The sequence below is a fragment of the Musca domestica genome, unplaced genomic scaffold, assembly GCF_030504385.1.
Source record: "Musca domestica strain aabys unplaced genomic scaffold, Musca_domestica.polishedcontigs.V.1.1 33, whole genome shotgun sequence".
NCBI lineage: Eukaryota > Metazoa > Arthropoda > Insecta > Diptera > Muscidae > Musca > Musca domestica.
Genome location: NW_026712312.1, coordinates 5,618,294 through 5,630,817, shown reverse-complemented (window position 1 = coordinate 5,630,817; position 12,524 = coordinate 5,618,294).

Below are 12,524 nucleotides of genomic sequence, written 5' to 3'. Positions count from 1 at the left end.
GTTTTGAGCACCGCTGATGTCGATTGAATAGAGAGCAACATAGAGAGCATGTTTCCCTCTTTTTTGAGTGGGAGAAAAATTCGCTCGAAATCAGATTCTACTTTTGACATGTACTCTTTTGATTTTCGTTATACCGACATTTTTCAATATTGATTGAATAGTAGAGAACACATTTCCCTCCTTTTTAGGTAGGAGAAAAATTCGTTCGAAAACAGATTCTACTTTTGCCGTGTACTCTTTTGGTTTTCGTCATACCGTTATTGTATTTCTATATATGAGCATTTTCTCTACACGATTACACCCCTCTCTCCCTCTTCATCTTTTTCCACAGAACACGCACACACAAAGCACAACACATAATGTTTTTATATCCTCCACCATACATAGTATGAGGACCTAACCTATTTTTTATCAGCGTAAAATCTAAGACGATTTAGCCCTGTCCATACGTCTGTCCGTCTGTTGTAATCACGCTAGAGTTAAAATGAATTAAGATGGGAAGCTAAAATTTTTGACAGATCGGTCTTTTGTTTGCTTGTAGGTCAAGTTCGAAGAAGGGCTATATCGGTCAACGATATCGTATAGCCTCCATATAAAGATACCTCCCCATATTCGGCATGTTGATGACTTTAGCGACAGCATTCACCGTAATTATACCCTCAGTCATATGGCCACAGAGGGTATATATCATTCGATACGGCCAAAACTTACCTCATCGAAATAAAGTTTTTAGACCCTAGGCCTCTTTGTACCAAATCCATTGCAGGACAATTGGCCTCGATCTACAATGTCCGTCTGCCTATCTGCCTGGCTGGTGCGCACATCAACTCTCAAAGGGAGCATCCGATTTGATCTAAACTTGGTACATCTTAATATTATTATCAAACTTACATCGAGTTCGGAGATGGGCAATTCATTTTCAAAGAAAATATTTTGCTGCGTCTTCGTATAGACCGCATATAACGGTACCTCCCGATATTCGGTATTTTGATAATTTTAGCGACATTATTAACCGGAATTCTTTCAAATTTGGTATTTGAAGTTGGAAATGGATACTGCAGCCTGTGACAGAAAACTGTCTATGCAGGTCCACATCTTCGTAAAGCCCCCGTATAACGATACCTCCCTATATTCGGTATTTTGATGATTTTTAGAGTTCGTAATAGGAACTACAGATTGTGACAGAAAATTGTCTATGCAGGTCCTGGTCTTCGTATAGGCCCCATATATCAGTACCTCCCTATTTTGGACATTTTGACGATTTTAGGTACAATACTCACCGAAATTGTTTGAGATGTCGTATTTGAAGTTCGTAATGGATACTACAGCCTGTGGCAGAAAATTGTATATGCAGGTTCAGGTTTTCGTATAGCTCAGATATAACGGTACTTCCCTATATACGCTATTTTGATGATGTTAGCTACATTATTCACCGTTTATTTCACCTTTCGAATTTGTATATGTAATGGCTTATGACAAACAATACCTATGTAGGACCACGTTGTATAGACTCCAATATAACGGCTATATTCGACATTTTTAAGATTTTAACAAAATTTTTAACGGATTTTATTTTTTGAGAATATATAAATTCGTTCCAAATGGTGGAGGGTATTAAAAGTTCAGCCCGGCGGAACTTGCTGCTCCGCCCGACTTTAGGACTTTCTTTATTGTTTTTTTTTTTTTTTACGGGAGCTCCACTGAATACGCATAGTGGTGTTGGGTATCATATACGAATAGTACAAGAGACCGCAATATCAAATATAGAACCATTCGATACTTCTCGTACAATTATAGTACACATTTCCGAAATCACCTTCATATCTCAAAAGTTGAGGATTCCAGACCTACCCCTTCACCTAATACCAAATATATTACCATTCAGTACTTTTCGTACACGTATAGGACAAATTTCCGAAATCACCTCCATATATTCAGGCACCACATAAATTAATACCAAATTTCAGATTTCTAGCACTATCTGTTCACCCAATACCAAATTGTACCAAATATGTTACTATCTAGTACTTTTCGTGAACTTGCACTCTCTACAAAACCACATTTTTCTCACAAACCTACCAAAAAATATAAAAATTCCATCTCAATCCGTACACCCTTAAGAAAACCAAATTTAGTACAGTTTACACACTAAGTACAAATTTCCAAAACGACCTCCATTTCTCAGTTCTCAGATACTAACAGAGACCCCAATATCACACAATTCCAAATTAGTACCACTTAGTATTTTTCGTACAAAAATATAGGACGTATTTTTTAAACCAGCCACAGAATCTGAATATTAAATTTTAGAAATTTATATCTATTTATAATATCCAATACCAAATTTCGTACAAATTTAGTACTTTTCGTGCACTAGTAGTACACATTTCAAAATCGCCTCTTTATCACAAACCTACCACCAATGCAAAATGTCAAAATTCCAGCTTCATCCCTTCACCCTAAAAGAGCTGTTCCAAATTTAGTACCATTTTGTACAGTTCACACAGTTAGTACACATTTCCAAAACCACATTCATAAATCAAAACAAGTAAGCAAAGGCTACAGTCGAGCGGGGCCGACCGTTGAATACCCTACAACACTATAATAAACGATACAGTTTATATAGGCAAGATACTCGAAAGAATTCCACAAGATATTGTGACAAATAATAAAAGAAAACCATCTCTAATTTCCGAATAATAGCAACTTAAACTAATTTGCTCATTTCCAATTTATTGGTAGATGTTGCACTTAAATTGTCTTCCTAGATCTGGAACCAATATTTCCCAAAGACCTATAATCTCTCAGAAGTGGCAAAAGATTAACATTTATTATTGATTTTGACTGAAACGCATCTATATGAGATACAGACATTTGACTATATTCTTCAACGAAATCAGCCTTAACGAAATAGTCAGAAGTGCGTCTTTCCTGTATTTGTGAATTCTCCAAAAAGTCACTGGAATGGACATTTTCGTATTTTGTCTACAAAAGTTGGCAAACTATTTCGCACATTGAATATATTTGGATGGCCATCCAAAACTGCTTGGCTTTTGCAATGTCCGGTAACCCCCATTCAAATGTGCGTGAGGATCGGGCGATAATTACGACCTGCTTACAATTTTGCAGTTTTTTGGTCCATTTCAACCCCTAAATATATTGCGATCATCTCCAAAAAGAGTAGGCTTCTATTCTGACCCTCATCTTATACCCATGCAAAATTTCGTAAGGATCGGGCCATAAATGCGATCTGTATATGATATCCTGATATCCTAACTACTTAGTTTTGTTAGCTGTAGAAATATTACCAAATGTTTAATTCAAAATAAAAATATGCCAAAAATATGACAATATTGAAAAAATATGAGAAAATTTTACAAAATCAATATTTTCATCTTTAGAGAGATATTTTTATGCGATTTTTTTAGACGTTTTTTCTTTCCTGCCAAAAGGCCATTCTGAATTAATGAGAACTGTCGAAATCAGTTCAGCCGTTCTCGACATATAAGAGATTTTTCAAGCATATCTTTCTTGATAGATATACATATATATCGCACATATTTTGCTATATATCCGTTTTGTTGGATGTTAACATCAATGTAAAGATCAGAAGTAACCTTGTCATGGCTTTGTGATTTCGCCGGGATTTAAAATATTCGCTGTTTAATGAAAAATTTTGAATTTTTTCAACACAAAAGATATGGTCTATTTTACCCGCTAAATATTATCCGATGACCACCCAAATTGGTAGGCTTCTTCCCTGCCCTAAACTCTAGATACATGCGAAAATCCGTGTCGATTGGTCTATAATTGCGACCTGTATAGCTACTGCAAAATCCGACATTTTTTCAGTATTTGGTCCATTTCAACCCCTAAACATTTTCCGATCATCTCCAAAAGAAATAGGGTTCTATTCTGACCCTAGCCCCACCTCCATTCTAAATTTCGTGAAGATCGGGCCATAATTGCGACCTGTAGAGTGATTACAAATTAACATGGACAGACGGACAGACGGACGGACGGACATACATAGCTAGATCGACTCAGCTCGGCGAGATAGGAAAATCCATATATACTTTCCTATGTGGGAAATCAATATTTCGTGGTGTTACATAATTTTTGGCCCAATCAAACTTATAATACCCCCAACACATAGTGTTGTAGGGTATAATTAGATTCCAACCTTGATTCCCCTACCAAATTCTAGTTTTTAGCTCTATCAGTTCACATAGTGTCAAATGGCTCCATTTTAGAAGTTTAGTACAATTTTAGAACTTTTAGAACTTTTTTGTAAAGTTCGAACTTACAAAACCCCTTTGGTACATCTATCCTGCACTTCAACAGTGAATTTCATTCTCAAATTTCAGAACCCTAGCTCATTTACTTATTTTTCCGAACCTAAGCTTTAAAGTTACAATTGGGATAACCTATGGGTTTGGTTTGGAAAAAACAAGTTAAAAAGTATTAGTCGGTATTGCCGCCAGTTATATACCCTTAGCCTATGTTCGATTATCTAAATATATCTTGACTAGTGTTAAGATTATTCAAACGTTTGATCCTCTATGGAGCAGATCCCGAAGGAATGGGCCAATATTGCCCATTTCCTATCTGACCCAAAAATATGATATAAATATTTCGACAGATGTACCAAGTATAAATCGGATGTTAATTTGGCGATTTATGAGCTTCATGGGTACTCAAAATTTCAATATTTTATGGGGGAGGTACCAGAAGGAGTGGACAGATGTATTCCCCCTTCACACCAGACCATGGGTTAATACAAATATTAGGATGTGTGAAATTTGAAGACAATCGGACTTTTACATCACATTTAATGAGATTGTAATTATTCAAAATGTTGACCATTTGTGGGGGAGGTGCTTGATGGAGTGGACCAATATTGTCCATTTTCACACCTGACCTAGCACTGACGCAAATATTAGGATTTGCAAAGTTGGAGCAAATTCGGATTATCCTTTCTCTTTCTGTGCAAAAAATATATTTTTTGAAAATTTCGACCTTTTGTGGGGGAGGTACCAGAAGGAGTGGACCGATATTGCCCATCTCCAAACTCGATCTAAGTTTGACAAAATCAAAAAATTGCTAGATCAACTCCAAATGTTCTGAAACGGATTTGGTCCAAAGAGACGTAGGGTCTAAAACCGTTATTTCGACTAGGCATGTGTTGGCCATATCAAATGATATATACCCTCTGTAGCCATATGACTGAGGGTATAAAAAATGCCTCAATTGCATTAAAATCCCATTGAGCGAAACCAAACCTCGAATAAGTTCCGGTGATGAATGATTTATTAATTCATTGATTAGAAAATACAAAATTTTATTAATTGGCGATCTGTAGCGACTTAAAATTAATGCGAACGGCAATAGCACTGTTATGACAACATTCGAACATATTTCAAACGGGTGGGGGATGGGTTGGTAAAAAAAAATTCAATCATTTCATTTATACTCGGGCGCGAGTATGCGAAACTATCCCGAAATTAACAGCTACAACTACAACAGCACAACAACTTTAATTTTACGAAATGTATTTTTTTTTAATTATTTCTACACCTGATATTCGTTTTAATTCACACACACACACAAGAAATAAACCAAGCATGGATGGACGGACAGTCGGACAGACAGACACACCTCTGTTCGACCGACTCTACTGACCAAATTTTATGGTAAGCCAAGAAAGATACCAGCAAAGCAATATTAGGAAAACATTTCATAAACTTTTTCCTTTTCTCTCTCTCTTCCCATTTTACTCAGTCATCTTTGATTGTTGTTGTTGTTGCTGTTATTATGACAATAAAATGAAATTCCAAAAAAAAAAAAAAAATCGAAAAAATACAACACAAAAGGTGATCATTGATCCATCGAACATCGATTGGTGTTGGGTTGGTTGGTGGTCGCCGTAGTTTTGGCCGAACCACCACCTCTGCTGTCGCTCTCGTTCAACGTTTCAAGGTGAAAATGTATGTAAATGATAATGGCTATTATTAAATGACCGACGACGTTGAGATGCGTCGACGCCGACGTCAAGCGTCGCAGTCACCACAACGCTCATCAATAAGCAACTATTTATTAAAGATGATACACAAAACTTACTGCACGAGACACGAGTCATCGTCAAAGTTCGTTGCTTTTTTTTTCTTTGCTGTAAATTCCGAATAACAATCACAAACAACCGCAGCTATCAATGACAGACAGAGTGCCGAACCACAAATCGTTCAAATCGTTTGTTGGTCAAATCTTTTAACATATTCGATTCGAAATTTGGAAGATGAGACCACAGCTGCGTGGTACATTGAACTGTCGGTGTAGAAATTATTAATTAAATCCATTGATATTTGTAGAGTTTTTAGTATTTTTTCTTTGACCGTGAAATAGTCAGACTTTGTAGAATACTGTTCAGAGGCAAAATTCTCCGATTTGCTATCGAATCAATTTCGATCGAAATGAATTTTAATCTGCCTATTTTCAGTCGATTAAACTGAAGAAGTAAAAAACCAGTATAGAAAGTCTTAAAGTTTAGCGGGGCCGACTTTATTATAGCCTACACCACTTTGCTAATTTAGTAGAGCTGCGCATAACAATTAAAAGTTTTTATGGGAGAATTTAATCATACACGCTATGATTATAATTATAATTTAAAGTTCAAAGGGCTAAATATGCCGAAGCATTTGTATCTTTTAAAAGTCGGACTTGTATTGCCCATTTGGTGCATAATTAATTTGAAATCGGATAAACATATATATGGGAGCTATATCCAAATCGGAACCGATCTCGATAAAATTTGGCAAAGATATTTCTGAGTTGTATTTGATATATTTCCCTGAATATCGTTGTTACGGAGTGCATATTACGGCTGCGGAGGACAAAAATAACAAATCGGATGAACAATATATGTGGGGGCTATAGCTATATCTAAACCGATTTCGATTAAATTTGGCATACTTATTTTCAGGCCTAATTTGGTTGTTTGTGCAAAATTTCATACTATTCGGGCTGATATTACACGTTTGGTGCACAATAAAAGGCAAACCGGACGAAGATATATACGGGAGCTATATCTAAATTTTTACCGATTATCTCCAATTTCAATAGGGTTCCTCCTTGGGCCAAACAAATGATTTGTGCCAAATGTAATCTGGATCGGGCAATAAATGCGAAATGTACTTTGTTTACAAAAATACATGGACAGACGGACGGACGAACAGACGGACTCAGAATGTAATTCTATGCAGATCATCAAAAGGAACTATGGGTCTATCTCGCTTTCTTTTGCCTGTTACAAACAAATGCACAAAGACATAATACCCTGATCACCTTGTGGTGTAGGGTATAAACAGTAAGATCGACCGGCCTGAACTTTGAATACCCTTCACCATTTGGACCAAATTAGAAACTAAAAAAATTAAAAAAAAAAAAAAAAAAAAAAAAAAAAATATATATATATATATATATATATATATATATATATATATATATATATATATATAAATATATATATATATATATATATAAATATATATATATATATATATATATATATATAAATCCGCTAAAATTCTGTTAGAATCTTAAATTTACAACACATAGCAGTTATATTGGGTCTATACGAAGACATGGACCTGTATAGGCAAGTTTTGTCATAGGGCATTACAATAGTCAAATACGAAACTTGAAATGAGAATTCGGAAATGTATTTCCATCGATTTTTTTTACATGGAATTCAAGAATTTGGCCCGAAATATGTAACATAAGAATGCTTATCTGAGAAGGACGCCTTAGGTCGCTCATACCCTTGACTTTCTGAGTTAAAGTGGCCTCATCCTTACCATTTCTTCTGGTACGTCTCCCACAAAGGGTCAAAATATAGAATAACCAAAACTATTATTAAATCTGAAATAAGCATCCGGTTCTCTTCATATTTCACACATCCCATTATTCCTACTAACACAAGATCTGCTGTGAAGATGAGATATATCGAGCCACTCCTTTTGGTATCTCCCCCACGAAGGGTCAAATTTTTAAATATCCAGGAAGCTCATAAAGCACTAAATTAACATCCGATTCCCTTCAGACTAGGTAAATCTCAATATTTTTAGCAACACAAGATCTGTTATGAGGATGGTAGATATTGGACCATTTCTTCTGGTACCTTCCCCACATAGGTTACGAGATATTTAAAAACAAAATGCCCAAAAAAAAAGGGAAACAAGCATCCAATTCTCTTCAAATTTCACACATCCAAATATTTTTGCTAACTCAAGATCTGTTGTAAAAATGATATACATCTGCCAACCCCTTCTGGTACCTCACCCACAAAGGGTCACGATTTCCAGTGCTTATATCTGTTATAATTTGCGAAACTAGTTGGCGATTCTTTACAACTTGCTATATCTAAATATTTCCCTCACCCAGAAACCTGAGATGAATATGGAATTTATGATTGATATAAATGTTCGATTTTCTTGTAATTTTGCCTATAGCAATATTTTTATCTGTATTAGATAAAATATGAAAAAGAAATTCTTTGGTCGACTATATCTGGTGCCTCAAGCACATATAATGTGAAGGAAGTAGCAAATATAGTCCAAACCGGGCATGTCGCAATATTTATATCATATGTATTCAAGTCCGACACGAAATGGTCAATATTGACCCATTCCTTCATTACCTATTCCATAGAGGGTCTACAATTTGAATAATCATAACAGAAGTCAAAATATATTTAAAAACCCGACCCATGGCTGAGGGTATGCATCTGTCGGGAAAACTGACATTATTTATTGGAATTATTTCAAATTTCGCATTTGAGGTTCGTAATGGGTACTACAGCCTACGACAAAAAATTTCGTACGTCGGTTCTCGTATACTCCCCATATAACGGTACCTCCTGATATTCGGTATTTTAATGATTTCAGAAACATTATTCTCCGGAATCGTTCAAATTTCGTAGTGGAAGATCTTAATAGGTCCTACAACCGAATTTAGTATGCAGATTCACGACTTTGTATAGCCCCATATAACAGTATCTCCCAATTTTCGATATTTCCATGATTTTAGGGACATTATTCACTGGAACTGTTACAAATTTCGTATTGGAAAATATTAATGGGTACTACAGCCTATGACAAACAATTTCGTATGCTGGTCCACGTCTTCGTATTGTCCCCATATGCCGGTTTTTAGTTGAGTGGTAGTTTGCGGATTTTATTTAAAAATTTTCAAGTTCCTTCCTAATGGTGGAAGGTATTAAAAGGGTATTGGTAATCAGCTGAATTTTCCCCGTAATTATTAAAAAAAAAATTATTTTGACACACAGTGTTATTGACCAAACTGAAGATGTTTGACAGTGAAACAAAACACGAAAAGTGTGTGAGTTGCTTAAACCAGTGTTGACTAAAAGATAATAACTTAAAAAATCTTCCTTTATTCTCTTATGTGCAGGGATGTCCTAGAGCCACTCCGAATGGTTATCCCGAAATGATTTCGAAAGGCGTCCCTACTTACGTCCCAGATCTGTGTTCTTCATAAAATGACAATTGGAGGGTAGTAAATTTAGTTTGGTAAAATTGGCTTTTTGAAATCATGCTACAGGCTTCATCGTCACACTAGTGCCTGAATTGTTTGTTTCATATTTGTATGTTAATTGTCCTCTCTTTAGATTTAGTCGATGTAAACAGTCATTAATTAAACCGAAACCCCTACTCGAACACGCAGGATATGTAATTATTTGACAGTTTGAATTAGTCCTGCGTGTCAACGCAACAACAATAAGTAGACCACACAAATTTCCCCAAATTGCCCCACGAAAAAGGTCAATGAATTCAGAATAATTGAACCGTCGTTACAATTGATTTTCATATTTAAATAATCAAACCAACACACATTCGCCACCACACGCCCCTCAAATCGAAATTCATAGAATTGGACATGGGGTAGTTTAGATAGTTATTTGTAATTCGATAACATTTCGTAAAAACGAACGAACGGCAACCCTCAATTTGTTGTCACAACAAAAGTCTATTCACGAGTTTCTGTCACCTGCAGTACGTACAGGTGATTAATGAAGCCGAATGAGTGACGATTGTCGTAACAATGTTGGGCCAGATATAGTAGAGTAAGTTGCAGCAGGAGTATTATTTAGCTGACCACTAGGACCAATTATTGCAACCCTCAACTGCAACAAAACGAGAAATCTAACATCGAACATCGCAGAGGCCTCTTTTACTGAAGACAATAGATAAACCCTTGTTATCACATGAAAATGTAAAATTACTACTTCTTAAATCCATGCATGTATATTTGTATCTATGTCTATTTGCGTGTGTGTATGTGTGTGTGCATGTACCCATGTCGACAATGTGTTGAATGGCCGTATGACAACTTGATGACATAATAGTAAAACATTCGGTGGTATAAACAAACAACGCAAGTAATAACTTGAGAGCTCATACAAAAGCTTTCAAATGAAGTAATTCCCACACACTCGCAGACAGTGAAAGAGAGACAAAATGAGAGGGAGAGATCAAAACAATGACGAGAGTGAGTGATGGAATACCATCGATGACAAAAGAAGGGGTTGAGAGATAACAACAATTTAATAATGATAAAATAAGTAATTTAGATAAATGAAAGGGGAGAGATTTTAGAGGAGTATCTATTTTACTCCTTTTTATGCTCTCCCCTTCCAAAAGAGAGAAAGATGTTGCAATTTACGTTTGAGGGTAAGATAAAAAAAGTAGTGCTCCCCAATCAGTGGTGTCAATCGGATTATATGTGATTAAGATTTCTTTTGAAAATGTGTTAACCGTAAATAAAAATGTTTCTGTTTAACAAACACAAATAGAAAAGTGGCGCCCAACGGATGTAATACGAAAATTTCAAGAAAATTGCTACATATCTAAAAAATAATGCAATTTGCCTGAGTAGATAACTTAAAAAAAAGTAAAAAATCAGTTAAGTTCGGTCAGGCCTAACTTTTAATACCCTCCACTATTAGGAAATAAGTACAATTATAAGGGGGCTATATGAAAATGTGGACGTACAAAGACAATTTTCTAAGAGAGAACCTAATACCTACTGTGACCAATGTCGCTAAAATTATCAAAATTTCGAATGTAAGGAGGCACCATTACCATTTTTTTTTTTTTGAATTTTGAATGAAAGCAAAAAAATGTCGAAAATAGCATCAAATTTTAGAATAATTTTAGATTTGCTCGAATTGGTCACCTTTTGCACGAATTATGGCCTTCAATCGGCCAATGAAACCGTCACCCACTGCCCAAATCTTCATCTGCGGTATATTGGGCAATTCCCGGGGAAGCGCTTGCTTGAGATGATCGACACTTTGGTATTTTTTAGTGCCAACCTTGGTGCTGAGTCCTGTTGGAATGTCCAAGTTCTGCGGCCAAAATGTTGGCCTGCCCAAGGCTTTAATACACCCTCCAGAATATTATCGCGATAATATTCGGCATTTAATCTGACGCCACGGTCGATTAATACAAGCGGAGAGCGACCATCGGCTGTTATGGGACCCTCACTATGGTCGGCGCTTAAAATTTGGTGGCCAACCGAAGGTGCACATTTTCATCTGACTACTTTGGCAAGTAAACACGATCATTTTGTTTGTTTACAAACTGCTGGACAACGAATGTTCTCTCATCGGAGAGAACCAAATTCGGCAGTTCACCACTTTCTGCCTCTTCAACGGGTGAAAAAATCGAGGACGAACATATTGCCGCGAAGACAGAAATTTCGGTAAATGGGCTCTTGAAAATTTGGCCGAAGAGCTTCTTTTTGCCGAAAAATTGTGTTCAGCGATGAAGCTCAATGTTGGTTCAATGGGTACGTAAATGAGCAGAATTTTTGATTTTGGAAGGGATTATGGGCTGGTGCAATCATTGGACCCTACTTCTTCAAAGACACAGCGACCGTGAAAGTTAAGCACTTCCGCGAGATGATATCCAACTTTTATTGGATAAAATTCAAGAAAACATGTCAAATAGTATCAGCCGGTTTCCCGACTGATGTATAACCAATATTGACCAATTAGTATCTGGCCTAAGACTGATATAAATATTACAACGTTCCAAATATCGACTATATGGAGACTTTTGACTTTTTTCTGTTTTTCAAAAATCTTTAACGCTATGGTCAAACAGACTTTTACATCACATTTTATAAGAGTTATAATTAATCTAAATTTTGACCCTTTGTGGATGAGGTACTTCATGGAGTGGACCGATATTATCCATTTTTGCACCTGACCTTGAACTAACGCAAATATTAGGATTTGCAAAGTTGGAGCAAAATCGGATTATTGATATCTTTCTGTGCAGACAATATATATATTTTTTTTGGAATTTTCGACCTTTTGTGGGAGAGGTACCAGAAGGAGTAAACCGATGTATTCCATCTTGGCACCAGACCTTGGGTTAATAAAATTATTGGGATGTGTGCAATTTGAAGACAATCGGACTCTTATATCACATTTTATATGA